Source organism: Eulemur rufifrons, chromosome 7 (assembly GCF_041146395.1).
Source record: "Eulemur rufifrons isolate Redbay chromosome 7, OSU_ERuf_1, whole genome shotgun sequence".
Lineage (NCBI taxonomy): Eukaryota > Metazoa > Chordata > Mammalia > Primates > Lemuridae > Eulemur > Eulemur rufifrons.
This window is the reverse complement of record NC_090989.1, coordinates 110,417,003-110,434,779: the sequence shown is the minus strand read 5'-3', so window position 1 is coordinate 110,434,779 and position 17,777 is coordinate 110,417,003.

The window sequence follows — 17,777 nt, the reverse complement described above, 5'->3', positions numbered from 1 at the left end:
CTTGCTGTTTACAAAAGCAACCTAATGTTCTAATATAAACTTGCTTTGCAACATTTTACAAATAGAATGTTAAGTGGGCAAACACAGATTGTTTGATAAATAAAGTTAGATAAAATGAATGAACTAGGTCTTGAATAGCTTTCATCTATTTTCCAAGGTATTTTGAGGTGGTAGATGAAAGTAACTTGTAATTAACAGTAGCTAACAATGTGAAAAGTTTACTCTTCTTAGATTTATTTTTGGAAACTCTAAAGGTGGATTATTTGTTTACTCTTGCACATGCTTTGTATTAAGCAAGTTTGCTTCTGAAATGGAGACTAACACACTTTTGGCACCTTCTGTGGTTTACAGATATCAGGCAGCTGATTCACATTATTGGCATCCCAACAAGAATGGTAACTTTAAACCGTGTTATTTTCCTGACTTAATTCAAAATCACTTATTATCTTTCAGAAAAATGGATCTCAAAATACTTGAGCTTTCCAAAAAGTCATGGGACACCATAGTACCTCTTAATGAGGTATAAATATAATGCCTCTTTCTACAAACTTTTTGTTGTGGGAATGAATAAATTTACTTGCTTTCGTCAAATCTAAGTTAAATGATAATTTTCTTTCATCCAAAAAATATTGAATGTGGATCACATATGCTTTAAAATTAACCAGATCAAGCAGTGGTTTAATTCAGTTGCTTAATTAGGGCTTCCGGTGAATAGAATTTACTGGAAATTTTTTTTTACATAATTGACTTTGATTTTAAAATATAAACTAAACTCTAGTCTTGTATGAGGATTAAATGCATATTTTACAAAGATAGTGTATAGTGTGGGTATTCAATAATCCCTACGCAATATGTAGAATATAAAAGCAAATATCAGATTTCTTAGATTTGTTTAAAATGATGGTATTATGAATTTTTCTTTATTAAAAATATATCAATGTACATATATATCTTTGCTGTTTTAAATAGCATAAGCTTTGATTCTACCATTAACATTTCATAGAAACTTTTCATATGAAAACAGGTATCAGTTTATTATAAATCATGATTGCTTATAGTATCTTAATGCTTAAAAGAAAACCTCTTATAGATATTGTCATATGGAGCATAAAAAGTTGAGAGTGATTATAATATTAGGTAAGCAATATTTTTGTTATATAGATAAATTGAATATTGCAAGTACTATTACTCAAAGTAAAAAGAGCAAATAACAAGTTTGTCAACTTAGATAAGATCATATATTTCTATTCTCACACAAAATGCAAAGTTACTAGTTCCCTGAAGATTTTATTTAGATAATAGTTATATGACACCAAATAAACACAAACTGAAACCTTAAGTCAAACTCCAGGCCTTTACAAGAGTGGAGATAGAACACACACACTCTGCTGGCTTGGCCCATGATAAATAAACATATTGAATTTTGTTTCTGTTTGCAAATGAATGGAAAATTTAAATGCCTGTATTGACTACTTGACTACACTGTGGTATAATAGCAATAGGTAATAATAACCAAGATTTGTTGATTGGCAGGCAGTTCACTTAGCACTTTAGGTGCATTGGCTTATTTAATTCCCCCATGAGTGAAGCACTATTGTTAGGCAGGGACCAAATCTGCAGGTGGCAGATACAGGCCAGTAGGGTAGTTTCTAGGGGCAGAGAAGTTGGTGGGGGGAGCACCAATCAGGGGAAAGGACTGCAGGAAAACACAGAACACCTGATAATCATTTGGTAATAGCCCACACCTCCTGTAAACTCTCCCCCCCCAGCCAGGCCAATAAAAGGAAACCACCTGGAAATCCTGAACGTCTTTCTCCACTTGTAGAGACCAAACCATTCCTCTCTCTAGAATGTAGCTTCTTTCTTTACTTTTACTTTGTATAGTTTCTTTCTTTCCTGTAATAAACTGTGTGTGTGGTATTGCTTTGTATTTGTGATCATTCCATCATTGGCTCAACTCAGTACCAGTACTCACTCTTGACACTGGGAACCCAGGACTGGGGAACATCGAGATAGACCTAATGCTGTTATTCTCATTTTGTGGATGAGATACTGAGGTTGAGAGAGCTTGAACATTTTTCAGATTTCTAATAGCTAGTAAAGTGGTAGAGCCAGGACTTGACTGAGGCACTATGATACCAGTCTTAAGTACTTTGTCTCATTGTTTGCTAGTACCAAAGCAGAATATGGCTCTCATTCTAAGCATTTCTCTGGCCATGCATTTTGGAGAGACCATGTGCATGACAGTCTTCATCTGGGGGCACTGGTGAGTGGCAAATGAAATCATCATCTTTGGCATCTCTTGACAGATACCGCCTGTTGATATTGCTCCTATAGGCTTCCTTTCAGTAAGCGCTGTTGGTTTTTTTTCCATACATTACTTTCATCTGAAGCTGAAGCCCAGAAAGATGAGCAGTAGATCACACAACTATTAAATGATAGTGTTAGATAACTTTTCATCTCAAGAAACATAATTTGTTTTTTACACATTAAGTTATACTTTTTGGAGTACATGGGAGGCAATGTGGTATATTGGAAAAAAAGCATTAAGTTTTGAGCCAGAAAGATCTGGGTTAAAAATCTGAATTCCACCAGTTACTAGGATTGGGTGTACTTGAGTGAGTTTCTTGACCACAATGAAACTTATTTTTCATCTTTATAAAATGGGCATTTATGAGAACATCTGTTCTATATATTCTGTGTGTTTGATGTGTATAGGTGTTGGACAGCATGCCCCCTTCCCTGTTCCCTCCCATATGAAAGCCACATGAACTCTTCTGCCTCATATTTCAGTAAGTTGAGACATAGCACTAAAACCACAAGAAACTTTATTCTGAGTTCTTTAACTTAATTTAAATCGGATAAATTATAGTCAGTAAATTCCTTATCTTCAAGTGTAATGTTGAAGTATAGTTTACTGAGTCAATTAGCTGATATTTGTGAGCTTTTGGGAAGATTACCTAATAATACCAAGATTTTTAACAAACCTACCTGTAAGAATGATGGATAGTATGTAAGGGTATAAGTCTACAATGCTTGGTCCTAGTACTTTCCTTAGTATTTCTTTACAACTTTATTCCTTAAGGTGTGTGCTATGAATCAAAAAAGGTTGAGTCACCTGAAGTGCCAAATAAAAATTCAGATTTCTGGTTTCTACTCAGAATAGGGAGAGTGGATTGATTCCCTCTGAGGCATGGTGGTTTGAGTTGGGTTGTGAAAGATGGGTAAAATTTCACCAGGGAATAATGTGGGGATGAGAACAGAGAGGATCTTCCACAGAAAAGGAACTGAAGATTAAAAACCACAAATATGAGAGGTGGATTTTGAGGGAGTTATTTTATATACTGTTCTTTGAAATACAAGCTGTTAGAGACTTTTTGGAGGCCAAGTGGGCAGTAACTGTTAAAATGAATTTGTACAAATATTTGACTGCATTTCTACTTTTTGATGATATACTCTAGGGAAATGTTGACACAGATTTGTACATTGCAGGAAACAATTTAAATGTTTAGTCATCAAGGGAATGGGTAAATAAATCATAGCACCTTGAAATTTATTTATCAAATATTTACTGATATTATTATTGATATTTCTGAGTAGCTATTAGTATTAATAGCATGTATCAGGTACTATCCTAGGCACTGCAGTTAAAGCATTGAACAAAACAGACAAAAATATCTTCTGTCAGGAGCTTACATTATAATGGGGGATATAGGCAAGAAACAAAAATTTAAAAAGTAAAGTACTGAAAAAGATTATAGTAAGTATTATGGTAAAAAAGAGAACAGGGAATGAGAGGAAATGCAAGGTGAGGTGGGAACATGGGAAGAATGGTTTGCAATTTTAAATAGTATGATCAGAGAGGCCTCAATCAAAAAGTGGCAATTTTTTTTATTTCAATAGATTTGGGGGTCACAAATTGAATTCCATTATCTGTATATATTGTATAGTGGTGAAGTCTGAACTTTTAGTGTACCCATTATCTGAATAGTGTACATTGTACTCAATAGATAATTTTTCATCCCTCATACCCTCCCACCCTCCTTGCTTTTAAGTCTCCAACGTCTATTATACCATTCTGTGTGTCAGAAGGTGGCATTTGAACAAATACCTGAAGGATGTGAGGGAGGCAACCATGTGGATATTTGGGGAAAGAACATCTACTTAGGGTTCGAAGAAGTCCAAAGACCCTCTGGTGAAAGCATGCCTGGTGGTTCATGGAATAGCAAGGAGGCCATTTAACTGGAGCAGAGTGAGCAAAAAGATAAGGTCAGAAGTGAGGTTAATTTTGTAGGTAAGGCTTGTAGCTGTTGTGAAGACTTTGGCTCTGACTCTGCATGAGGAGGAGCCATTGCAGGGTTTTAAGCAGAGGGGTGACACAATTTGCCTTGTGTTTCAATAGAGTCATGCTGACACTGTGTAGAGAGCAGACTGAAGGGGGCAAGGGTGAAAGCAAGGGAAGCAGTTTGGAGGCGATTGTAAGTAACAAGTTAAGAATGACTGTAGGTGTGAGCACAGTTGTGGTGGTTGATGTTGTGACAAGGGCATGGATGCTGGATATATGTGTATGGAAGTTAGGGCCACTAAAATTTCCTCATGGATAGGATGTGAGGTGAGAGATATAGGAGAGATATGGAGAAGATTCCAAGAGCTTTAGCCTGATCATCAAGAGGAAGAGCAAGAGGAGTGGCTGGGCAGGGGGAGGTCAGGAGCACAGGTTGACATGCTGAGTCTGAGATATGTATGAGACATCCTGTTAGGGGTGTAGAATAGGTGGCTTTATATGTGAGTTTGGAGTTGAGAGGAGAGGTCCAGCTCAGAGACATAAACTTGAGAGCTGTCAGTGTGTGAATGGCATTTGAAATTAAGAGAGAGAGGAGATCCCCAGGGTATTCCAGATGAAGGTAATCCCTAGGGATTCCAGAATTTGGAATAATGTTCCGTAATTAAGAAGAAAAAGAGAGATGATAACCTCCAATAATACGAATAAGCCAATACATGTAGACTTCATGCCATGTATCACCCACTGTTCTAAAAGATTTTCATTTAAACCTTACAAAACCCTACGAGAGAGGTAATATTATTCTTACCTTCCAGATGAGAAAACAATGAGGAAGTTTGGTTCTGACTCTGCATGAGGAGGAGCCATTGCAGGGTTTTAAGCAGAGGGATGACACAATTTGCCTTATGTTTCAATAGAGTCATGCTGACACTGTGTAGAGAGCAGATTGAAGGGGGAAAGGGTGACTTGGCTTACACAGGTGATAAAAGGGCAGAGATAGAATTTGACTCTTGGTTGGTTGTTCTTAACTGTAGACAAGATTAAGTGAAAATAAGTTTCAGAATAATGTTTTCAGCATGATATAAATACAAAACCTCAAAAATGGTCATTTATTTCTGTATGTGAATGTATGTGAAAATAATTGGAAAAAAAATCTTGACATACACATGTCAAACAGGAATTAAAGATGTGGAGTGGCTCAAAGTTGCTTCACATTCACTAGTAATATTAGTTGCATCTTTTGGGAAATCAAGAACTACTCGATATGTCTCAGTTTCTTGATACATAAACAGTGTTATATTCCTACTTGCTTCATCACTCTTGAACCTTATTAGATTCTCATTGGAAAAGACTTCTTGGACATGAATTAGAAAAATGATGCTTAACGATATTGCTTTAGGTCAGAGGCTCTAATTTTATAACAAGAGAATTTCATCAAAACAAAATGTCATGGATAGACTTTAGTTTGTGGAAGGAAGTATAGTGTCATTTGCTATCTACTCACTAATGTGAATTGGTAATACCTGTCTTAGGTATAAAGAATTTTCACAAATGGATTTTTGGATTTTATTTTAATGTGCTCCATTATGCCAACATTTTAAGTATCTTTTGAAGGGAAATACTAATTGAATCAAAGAACCCTGCTTTAAAAACTTGCCCATGCAAATATCCTTGATTATTAATTCATTGAGTCATAAATAAAATATAAGTTAAATTAATTTTGACTTTGCATTCAGTTTCATCTTAAGGCCACATTCTGCCCTTTTGCATACCAGCTGATGTCCCTGGGAAAGGTTTGCAGCTGTTTCCATAACCAGCACTATAATGACGCACCTGCCAGACCTGTGCTGTACTCCTTGTGAGAGCCTCATGGCAGGATATTGATTTCTTTAAAGGCTGTTAACATTCTCAATGATGGGGGTGCAAAGGATAAAGCAAAAAGAGATAGAAAGACACAACCTTAGAAACGGTCAGATAAGTCTTCAAATTAGGAATGCGTAGAGCAGCTGATCTTCTAGTTATCTGACCTATACACCGTTTCAGAATATAAGCCTGGTCTGAAAAAATCTCTTTGTAGCAAAGTTTTTGTGAGATTTGGCATCTTCTGCTTGAGGCTAGAAATCCCAGCCACAGTTTCTCACTACCATTTTCCTTCTAGTAGAAATATTTGTAGTAAAATACCTTATGAATGTCCTTATATTTGAAAAAAAAAAGTATGATTAGTGCTTGTTTCAGCACATGGGCATGATATTGTATGATTATCATCTATTCATTTCTAAATTAATGAATGAAATGAACACTTATTTAACATGGATGCTAAGCACTACGATTGATGCTGAGTATACACAAGTGAATAAGACCAGACACCATCAAGGCAGACACAATCTAGGCTGAGGGGGAGAAACACAACACACAGGGTTACACATCATAAATGTGTTAAATATTGTCTTAGCATATGAATGAAGATGGAAACTCTGGAGGTAGTGATGACTAATTCCCTTTCAGGCAGGGAGAACAATTTGAAAATTTCAAAAAGGACTGACATTTGAGCTAAGCTTATAGCCTTTAAAAGTCTTAAGCATGGAGATGACAAGATCAGAGCTATATAGGAAAGATGACTATGATTGGTGTGTTGAGGAGGAATTGGAGATGTTGAGAGATTGAAATGTGTGAGCATAGTAATGTTAGAGTCCAGAGATAATGTGGGGCTGAATTTGGGCAGTGAAGGGAGAGGAAGGCATGGCTGGGAGAATGATTTTGGAGGTACATCTCATGCTCCATAGAAGAGGACAGTTGGTAGTGGAGGCTGAAGAAAGAAGGAAGGGACATAGAGAAGCAAGAAAATCAAGGTTTACTCTCAAGTACCTAGTTGTAGCTTTCCAGAAGGTTTTCGGAGAGGGCCTACTGGAAGGAATAATTATAGGTCCAGTTTTATGCATGGAGAGTATGGGTTTCCAGCATACCATTCAAGTGGAAATACCCTATAGGCAGTAGGTCCAAACATGCGCCTGGAACTTAGAAGAGAAAAGCCCATGGGCATCCTTGTCTTGTTCCAGTTATGAGTGGGATGCTTTCAACTTTTCCCCATTCAGTGTGATGTTGGCTGTGGGTTTGTCATATATGGCTTTTGTAATTTTGAGATATGTTCCATCTATGACTATTTTATTAAGAGTTTTTATCATAAAAGGGTGCTGAACTTTGTCAAATGCTTTTTCTGCATCTATCGAAATGATCATATGATCTTTGTGTTTGCTTTTGTTTATGTGGTGAATCACATTTATGGATTTATGTATGTTGAACTATGCTTGCTTCCTTGGGATAAAGCCCACTTGGTTGTGGTGGATTATTTTTTTGATGTGCTGCTGAATTCAGTTTGCTAGAATTTTATTAAGGATTTTTGCATTTATATTCATAAGGGATATTGGTTACAGTTTTTTGTTGTTGTTGTTGTGCCCTTTCCTGGATTTGGTATCAAGGTGATATTGACTTTTTAGAATGAGTTAGGGAGGATTCTTTCCTTCTCTGTGTTATGAAATAATTTCTGCAGTATGGGTACCAATTCCTCTTTGATAGGCCTGATAAAATTCGGCTGTGAAACCATCTGGGCCAGGATTTTTTTTTTCTGGAAGATTTTTTTATTGCTCCTTCAATTTTGTTGTTTGTAATTGGTCTGTTCAGGAGTTCTATTTCTTCCTGATTGAGCCTTGGGAGGCTGTGTGTTTCCACGGATTTGTACATTTCCTTGACATTTTTCAGTTTATGTGCATAGAGATTGTTATAATATTCACAGATGATATTTTGTGTTTTTGTAGTATCAGTTGTAATATCTTCTTTCCATTTTCTGATTGAGTTGTTTCTCAATTTGGGTCCTTTCCTATTTCTGGTTGATCTAGAGAGAGATCTATCAATTTTGTTTATCTTTTCAAAGAACCAACTTTTTGTTTCATGAATCTTCTGTATTATTTTGTTTGTTTGTTTATTTTTGATTTCATTTAGTTCTGCTTTGACTTTAGTTATTTCTTTTCTTCTGGTAGGTTTGGATTTGGTTTGTTCTTCTTTTTCTACTTCCTTGAGATGATTCTTTATTGTGGATTTGTGAACTTTCTGTCTTTGTCTTTTTGATGTAGGCATTTTGAGACTATGAATTTTCCCCTTAGGACTGCTTTTGCTGAATCCCACAGATTTTGATAACCTGTGTCCCCCTTGTCATTTAGTTTGAGGAATCTTTTGATTTCCACCTTAATTTCCTCCTTGACCCATAGTCGTTCAGCAGTAGGTTGTTCAATTTCCATGACTTTGTGTAGATTAGAGTGTTTCTGTTGGAGTTGATTTCTAATTTTATTCCACTATTGTCTGAGAAGATACATGGTATAATTTCTATTTTTTTGAAATTGTTGAGACATGTTTTGTGGCCTAAGTTGTGATCAATCTTAGAGAATGTTTCATGTGCTGATGAGAAGAATGTATATTCAGCGTTTTGTGGTAGAATGTTCTGTAAATGTCTGTTAGGCCTATTTGCTCTAGAGTCCCATTTAAGTCCAGTGTTTTTTTATTTATTTTCTTCTTGGTGGAGAAGAGTCAATTCTTGAATTATTTACAGTATGAGTCATCAGTGTATGGCCAATCAGTGTGATGACTGAGGCCCCTTTGACTGATGTTCCTCAGAGAGTAGCTCTTTTTTTTTTTTAAGGTAAAAAAGAAGGAAGTTTATTTCCTGTTCCATACAAGTCTAGTCAATAGGACAGTCTCATTAATGCAGTAAGTTAGCCTGAAACTGCCTTTAATTTAATTTATTTATTTATTTCAGGATATTATGGGGGTACAAACATTTTGGTTACATGTTATGACTTTGTCACACCCAAACCATGACTTGAGGTGTGGCTTTTCCCCCTACAATGCTCACCACGTCCATTAGTTGTGAGTTTACCCACCCCCAATGCCGCAATCCCTGAAGAATATTACTACTATGTGAGCATCATACTGTTGATCAGTTAGTGCCAATTTGATGGCAAGTTTGATTACCTCTCTAAGCCTCATTTTTAAAGACTCAGTTATTCAAGTTTACTAAATCTATTCTTCCTCAGTAAAAAAAAAAAAAAATAGTAATAGTGCATACACTATGGATTACTCTTGAGAAGATTGATAAGTCAGAACATGTAAAGCATTTTGTCTGGTACCTAGTTAAGTGCTCAATCCATTCTAGTTATTATTATTATGGTTGTTATTGTTACTGTTTTTATTTGCTTAAAAGTAGAGATAGTAGAGGGTTGTGGATGGTGAATATAATCCACTTCTCCAAGACATATATATATATGTGTATATATATATACATATATATATATATATATATATATGAAAAGCATGATAGAAATGAGCAATACCTTAGGAGGAAAGCCTTTTTTTAAGAGGTGGAGAAATGAGTATATTTAATAAGCTTATACAGGTGAAGAGGGAGATTGAAGACACAAGAGAAAAATAGGAAAAATTTTGAAGCTGGGGCTTAGGGGACATGTTTCTAGATCCTAACCTGGAGCCTGGCTCACATGGTTGGGGGCTTCAAGGACATGATAAAAGTTTAGAAACAGCTTTAAAGGGGAATGAGAAAAGAGGCTGTCCTAGCGGTCTTGTTTTATTGTCAGTCTTTAAGGTCCTATTGATTTCACCAGGACCTAGATTTTCTTGTCCATTAATACCTTCATTAAGTTCTATAACATCTGACTCTATTCATGCCCTACTTCTCAGTCCAGTCTCTAAATGCCAACTGTCTTATCTTTAAAATGCACATATTCTGGTATATTCCCAATTAAACATTTCTGATGCCTCCCCATTGCCTACAGGAAGAAAAAAAAAATCTTTATTCCTTAGAATGCTTCTTTATTCTCATTCATCTTCTCCAATATGTCCAAGGTCCCAGTAATTCTGAACTATCATATGCAGTTTCATTAGGTTGACTGTATACTGTATTGCCCAAAAGATACCACTTTTGAGAGTGAATGGGAGTGCTATAAAGTAATTTTATTAGGTCAAGAGGCAAAAACTGGATCCCAGTATCTATGATCCTCCTAATTTCTCATGTTTCTATAATATAATCTACTGTTCATTTTGCTTGAAATATCCTCTCTGCCATCAACCGCATTCTCTCCCTGGTGAAACTCCACCCATCCTTTAAAGTTCAACTCAAATGCCAAGTGCTAGAGGTAATCAGTTCCCTCTGATTTCTTTGGGTGGCTTAATTAGCCATTTTTCTTCTTTGTTTTTATAGTATATATTTTATATAATTCTTCTTTAGCCCTTATGATGTTATTTTATAACTTGTTTGATTGTTTCTACTGTGAGCTCCTAAAATCTAGAATATTAATATATATCCTTGGCATCTGGTACAGTGTCAGGCCCATAGAAGTCACTCATAATAAAATCACATGAATTTTTGGTATCTGGCAATTTACCTATTAGACTATAAACTTGTGGAGGCTTTGATTACTTCTGGTTTGTCTTTTTATCCTCTAGTACTAGCATATTATCTGTAGATAGTAGGTCCTGAGCCATACTTGTTGAATGGAAGAATTAAAAGACACTGAAAAATACAGTTAAGTTTCAGACAATTATTATATAATTCTAAAACCGTGTCCTTAAATGAATTTATTATGAATATTTTATAGAGTACTCTCTTGTTAGATGATTTCCAATCTAAATTTTCAGCCTTGGGTTTATTTTTCAAAAAGAATTTTTGTTTTCATTTTGGTAATGGTGATTTCACTTTGTAATATTTTAAATACTCGGACAGTCAAATCTTTTTGCCATCAGTTGAATTTAAATGTGCAATTTCTTTTTATTTCACTCCTTGAATATGGAGCATAGCAACTTGTTTCCTAGGACGGACTTGAGTTCCTGAGCTGAGCTTTATTGTGTGTGTAGTGAGAGATCATGGAGAGTTTTCTGTGAAATAAGTAAAGAAATATTATTTTTGTACAGGAAGAAGAGATGCTGCTTTGTAAACAACAGAAATATTAGTTGCTTTCCACAAATTGTCTTCCATAGAAAAAAGAGGAACAAGCCCTTCACTTTTGATGGGGAGACAAACTGTTTGGGTATCTGACTGAACATTTGATAGTTTCCAAATGTTCTCTGAGGGTGTTTGCAGGGTTAGCATTTTAGCTACTCTATTCTCTACTAGTTGCAGTATTCAGATAAGATAAAACACAAGAGGTAGGATTTTTATTTTGAAGTAGTTACTGCAGAGTCTTCAAACTATTTAAACCACTTGTTAAATGACATTTTATTATTTGAAGTAATTGATGCTGTCAAAGACCAAAGCTGTCTTGTCCATAAGCAGTTACCACTCTGAGGTGTCAGAGACCAAGGGAATTGGGATTTTTATTGTTGGTTTTATTTTTATCTTGTGTCAGTCAGCCATGCTGACTGAGGGCTGACACTGAAGCCAGCACATAATGAGATGTCATGATTTGTTACTTTTATGTATTCACCTTGGGATAGTCATTATACCAAGTGAACAGCTCACAGTGTCTCTTCCTGTGGCTCTTACTGTCATCGCTGGTTCCTGCTGTTTTATAGTCATCTTTCTCCATCTCTTGCCAGCATCACCTCTAGCCAGGGCATTCCACCTTTATTGCTGATAGGTCTTGGCTCCTGGGGGCTCAACTAATGTCTGAAGTTAAAGGCTGCTCTTTCACTCAAGTGTTGTTTCTCAGAGTGTAGCACAGAGCTGTGCACAAAGATACTGGGAAAGGACACACCCAGTGTTATGTGCTGGCTTGTTACTGCCTCCACTTGTAGACAACAGAGGTGCAGTTGGTCCAGTTGGCTGTAAGAGCTGGTCAAATGGGCGCTCAATGAACTATGGTGTCCAGTGATATAGCTACCTTCAGAGACAGGGTTTAAGGGTGTTGCCCAAATCTGAAAGTGACCACCATGGTTAGAAAAGACCATGATACTTTTAAGTGACTTTTAAAACTGTGATCTATTATTTTAGTTGAGTCCCAATTGAATTAATTTCTAATCCTTATTTTATGCTTAGAAGGTTGACAATAATATATTTCTTATGCAAATTATTATACTAAAAGATGTGATGGTGCCAATGGATCCTTCTCTTATATATTAATAGTAAAATAAAAAATAAAGAGTTTTGTCCTTCTGTTCTTGGCTTATTTCACTTAACATAATGTTCTCCAGTTCCATCCATATTGTTGCAAATGACAGGATTTCATTCCTTTTTATGGCTACATAATATTCCTGTTGTTATGAAAATAATGTTGCTATGAAAATTCCCATCCCTGTCTTTAGTGAATATATATGTATACATTTTTGTACTCTATATAACTTGTAAGGCAATTATTTGATCGTAGGCTATATGCTTGTTCACTTTTAATAGACACTTTGTTCTACTATGTATTTTTATTTATTGCTAATCTTTAAAACTAATTTTAATAGTTCACAATATTTCATAAAGAGATTATAATGCAGTTTACTTAATTCTTTCCTTAATGGTTCAGCATTTTGCTGGCTCACAATTTCAGAATCTCTTAAAAATATAATATTTATAGTAATAAATATTATGATTTATAATATTTTGATTAATTTTGGATATAATTTTTTTATTTTATTTGTGGAATGCTTGAATGGCATTCTAGAGAGGACATTCATAGTTTAAAAAGACACTTATTTATCATCTAATTTGAACCACGTATTGAGAGAGATGCTATATTTCTGAAGATGAAATAAATGCTGTCTTAGGCACTCAGAGAAACTTATCACCATGTGGCTGGGTCAGAATATCTCTCATCTCTTTTTAAGAACAATTCATAGAATACGCTGTACATAACACATAGCTATTTTTCATTTAATAATATATTTGGTGAGTTATTTTGTATTAGTACATACAGATCTGCTTAGTTCTTCTTAATGGCTCATTTCATTTTAATTTATTGAATTACCAATTAGCATATTACTCAAATAAATATACCAATAGGTTCAGAAATCAATAACCAACAACTATAATCTGTAAATTTTGCTAGAATTTTCCACTCTAGAAGAGGCTTTCCAGGCAGCAAGTCCCATTTTCAGTAAATCTGACTTTATATATAGTACATCCTTATGAAATGGCAAAAAATTAACTATTTAATAATTCAATTTTTCAGTGACTGGTGCCTTCACTGTTTATTTCTTTCGACAAATGGGGGGACTAACATTCTCGTGTATTATTCAATTAAACTAAAGAAACACAGCAAGTGGTATGAAAGCTGGGATTACAGTTCAGCGGCTCTCCTGGTTTCAGGGACTGCTTATTAAGTCATGTTTCAATTAGGGCATCATTTCATATTCCCCGGTGCCTCATGCAAATGCAAAATGTTTAAGTTAAGGAGATTATGTTTTTAAGATCTCCAAATTGCATTTGAGCATAAATTCCAGGAAGCAGACTCACCTTCAGAATGAAAAAGAATTTTATAAGAGGAGGGTCATGCAGTTAGGTATCTAGGCTCAGAGTGACTGCATATTTTCCTCCTCCCTGAGGATATCTGGAAGTGGCCCTGAGGCCTAGGTGCAAAGCTCATCGTGTGAGAAACTCTATGATCAAACAAGCTTGGAGTGTGTTTCAGATTTAAGAGTATTTTTTTTCCCTCTTCATCTGTTTTTCTTTGTTGAGCTGTTTAGGTGAAGTTTTCTATGGACATAGATTCTAAGTCAATGCAATGTGCATAGCAGGTGCCTCATAAATACTTTATTAAATTGACTTTTGTTTTTTACTTATTTCTGCCTACAGGTTTCTATTTTTAAGGTGTCATCTCTTCAACATCTGTTGACATATTTGCCAAAAACACTTATAAAAAACACAATAATCTAAGATAAATATGATACTTAATATTTAAACCAATAGAAGTATGTGTTAAATATCTAAGGAGCACCATGACAATGCATGGAGAAATTAGTTTGATCTTACTGGAATGTGTTTAGTTACTGCTTTAAACAAGTAGAAAACAGGGACACATTGTAATAAAGATTTTCTAATGCATTCACAAGCAATGTATGTACCTATGATGTATGATATAGTCCTATAAATCTGAAATATACATAGTATGCTTAATGTTCCATTTCGTAATACTTTTTCAAAATTATTAAACCATGCTGCTAAAAGCAAAAACATACTAGAATCAGTTTTCTATGCTTTCCCAATAATAGGATAGAAACCAGCATACCCACATACCCAATATTTACTATATGTTGAAGGATAAGGCAGTAGTATTCAGATATTGGACAAAATTTTTTTTTTTTTTAGTTCTTCTCGTTTTAAAAACATTGTCAGGCCGGGGCCAATGGCTCATGCTTGTAATCCCAGTGCTTTGAGAAGCCAAGGCAGGAGGATTGCTTGAGACCAGGAGTTTGAGACCAGCCTGAGCAACATAGCAAGACCTCATCTCTACAAAAAATTTTTAAAAATTAGCCGGCATGGCGTAGTGCTCCTGTAGTCTCAGTTACTTGGGAGGCTGAGGAAGGAGGATCACTTGAACCCAGGAATTCGAGATTACAGTGAGCTATGATCCTGCCACTGCACCCTAGCCTCACAAACAAAACAAAACAATAAAAAAGCAGTGTCAACAACCAGCAGCATTACTATTTTATTTGTCAACCACTGAAATATTTCTGTAATTAGAAACAAATTACTTTTTTGTAAAACAAGTGGTACATTTTTGTTACTATGAGTGATCTAGGGGAGCTGTTTTACTTTTGCTATGGGGAAAAGAACTTTATTTAAGTCCCTGAGTGAATTCTGAAAATAGGCTCTCTCTCTATATATACATATTTAAAAAACCCTCATCATATCAACAGCATCATGGAATTTTCTTGGTGAATTTTATCATCAATACATCAGTTAATTTTAGCATCTTGAATAAAATTGAGACCCACTCTTGCCAAATAAATATTTCCTGGGCAGAATTTAATTACTTTATAATTTTCTAATTAAGCAAGAAAAATGTTTTAGAAACACCAAAAATACTATATACACATCATATTTATTCTTTTTATACTGATATTCCCTACTAAATAAGATTTTGAAAAATAGAAAATCTCTTTTATTAAAAGCACAGAAAAACACTGGATGCAATAATAATGCTGTGAATTTTAATATTTCACAATTTAGAAAGGAAAGAAGTATGTTACAGTGGTTTTGAATCTACACATGCTATTCATTAAGAAACTATTTGTAACATGGCAAACTTTTTTCAAACTGGTACACTTAGAACAAATATTTGTCAAAGATAGTTACAGAGAATAGAATCAACTGTAGCTAGTTTGAGCAGAACAAGGTTTTTTACAGGATGTTAAATGGCTTGCTAAACCTTTGGGAAGGTTAAAGAAATAGACTCTAGGTTGAGCTTCCAGGGACGCCTATGAGAGCCAAACTCCTGAACTGCGCTGCCAAGGGAGCCGCTGTTGTTGCCATGATCAAGAAACTGTTTAACTGGAAAGCTGCCATGAAGGCCCCTGGCTTCAGGCTCCATGATGCTGCCTCTGCCACAATTTCCACTAGTAAACTAGATGTCTCATATTGCTTCTCTCCGATTTACTTCAGACCCAAATTCTAGTCTTGCATGGGTCCATCTGATGTCAGAAAGTGATATCTAGAAGGTAACTACAAGGGAGTTGGAGAAATTTAGTTTTTGACTTTCTAGGCTTTGTAGTTTTCAAGGGCACTTTAGATAGAGATTGAAAAAGATATTAGTCAAATCAATTTATACTATGAGCCACAGAAAAGAACAATAAACTGTAGGAATGCACAGGACAAATTACTATTAAAAGCTTAAGTGATGGCAGATATAGTTCATTAGTTTTATTTCATAATCAGGATATTGATTCCTTTTCACAACCTCCTTTGTTCTCACATAGAAGTTCAAGTTCCCAATCCTCTTCTTGACATCCAGAGTTTTCAAAATCTGACTTTTCAATAACCGTTCAATATCTTAACCCTCCTGACTCCCTAACACCATTCATTTGCCTCTCTCCCCAGTATATACTTGTATGTACAGCTATACCTCTGTGCTCACCTGATAATGTTCTCTTTGGAATGCTCTCCCTTTTTGTTTTTCTGGACTCCTTTAATTCCTATCAAGCTCTCAAAGGTCAATACAAAGTTTTATTTCCTCAATGGGACCTTGCCAATCACCTGTTTCATAATGATAGTTTCTTAATTGTACTTGTATAGAATTAGTTCTCTATATGCCACATGTTGCCTTCTGTATTGCATTATAGACTTCTTGGTCACCAGCAATAAAATGGACTCTGTTTATCTGGATGAAAATCAGGAATTCATAGAATCATGGAAAGGCTGAAGACCAGGCTAGATAGTAAATGAAAAACAAGGGTTAGGCAGCTTACACAACAGCAAACATTAAACCAGAGGCACAATTCTTCCCATGCTTTCATAATGCTGCAGTGAAATTTGAACTCCAATAATCTCCATATTGTTACATCACTTCAGGATTTGAAGTCCTGGGTGTGGGAATAATGTTTCTGACTGGGGGAACCTAAGTCAAGTACACAATCACTGGCAGGACAGGAGCAGGGAAAGAGCTGGACTCTTGCTAGACTTCAGTGTCCACTACCTTAAAGACCACACAAAATACAGGATTGCCCAGAAGGGAATTTTGTTTATTGTGCGGACATATCCTTCCTCTCTAATGTGATCATAAGGTCTCGCCTTATGTTTCATTGTGTTTACATTTAAATTAATTAAAATTAAATAAAATTTAAAATTCAGTCCCTCAGTCACACTAGCCACACTGCAAATACTCAATAGCACACATGGCTAGTGACCACTGTCTTGGACAGTATAGGTAGGTATAGGGCATGACCACTGGAGGAAGCAGCTGAGAAAGAGTAGATGGCAAAGTTGTTGGGAAAAATGAGATCAATAAACAGAAAGGCCAGGATATGAGAAGGTACATCTAATTGGGTAGTGCAATCACCAAGATTTATGATGTGTTGTGTTTTAGAGAATGGCCATGACTCAGGAATCCTAATAGGAAAATAAGGGACAGTGTGGATTTGACAGATGATCCGCAACAAGCTAACAAGAATTTCAGGGAGGAGCAAAGAAAGGAGAATGATCTGGAAGTCATGATGAAGAGCCAGAAAAACAAAACAAAATGAAACAGAGATGCATTTCGACTCCTAGCCAAGTGAGGAGTGTGGAAAAATGAAACAGGCACTGCTTGAGAGAGCTGTCATAAAGAGAGGCCTTCAGGGAAAAGCCAGGCAAGAGGGTGAAGGGAACCTTCAGAAAATAAGTTGGGTTAAAAGAGATTTTGCTGTGACATATCAAGAATGGCAGAATATATAATACTACACACTGTGGAAGGTTTTCAGTAGTTGGGGAAGGGTAGGCAGCGGAGAGAGTTACTGGGATCAACAAAGCAGACGGAGATGAGATTTAAGTGCTGAAGAGTCTTGGGCTTCTGATGGTGACTGACTTAAGCAGGGT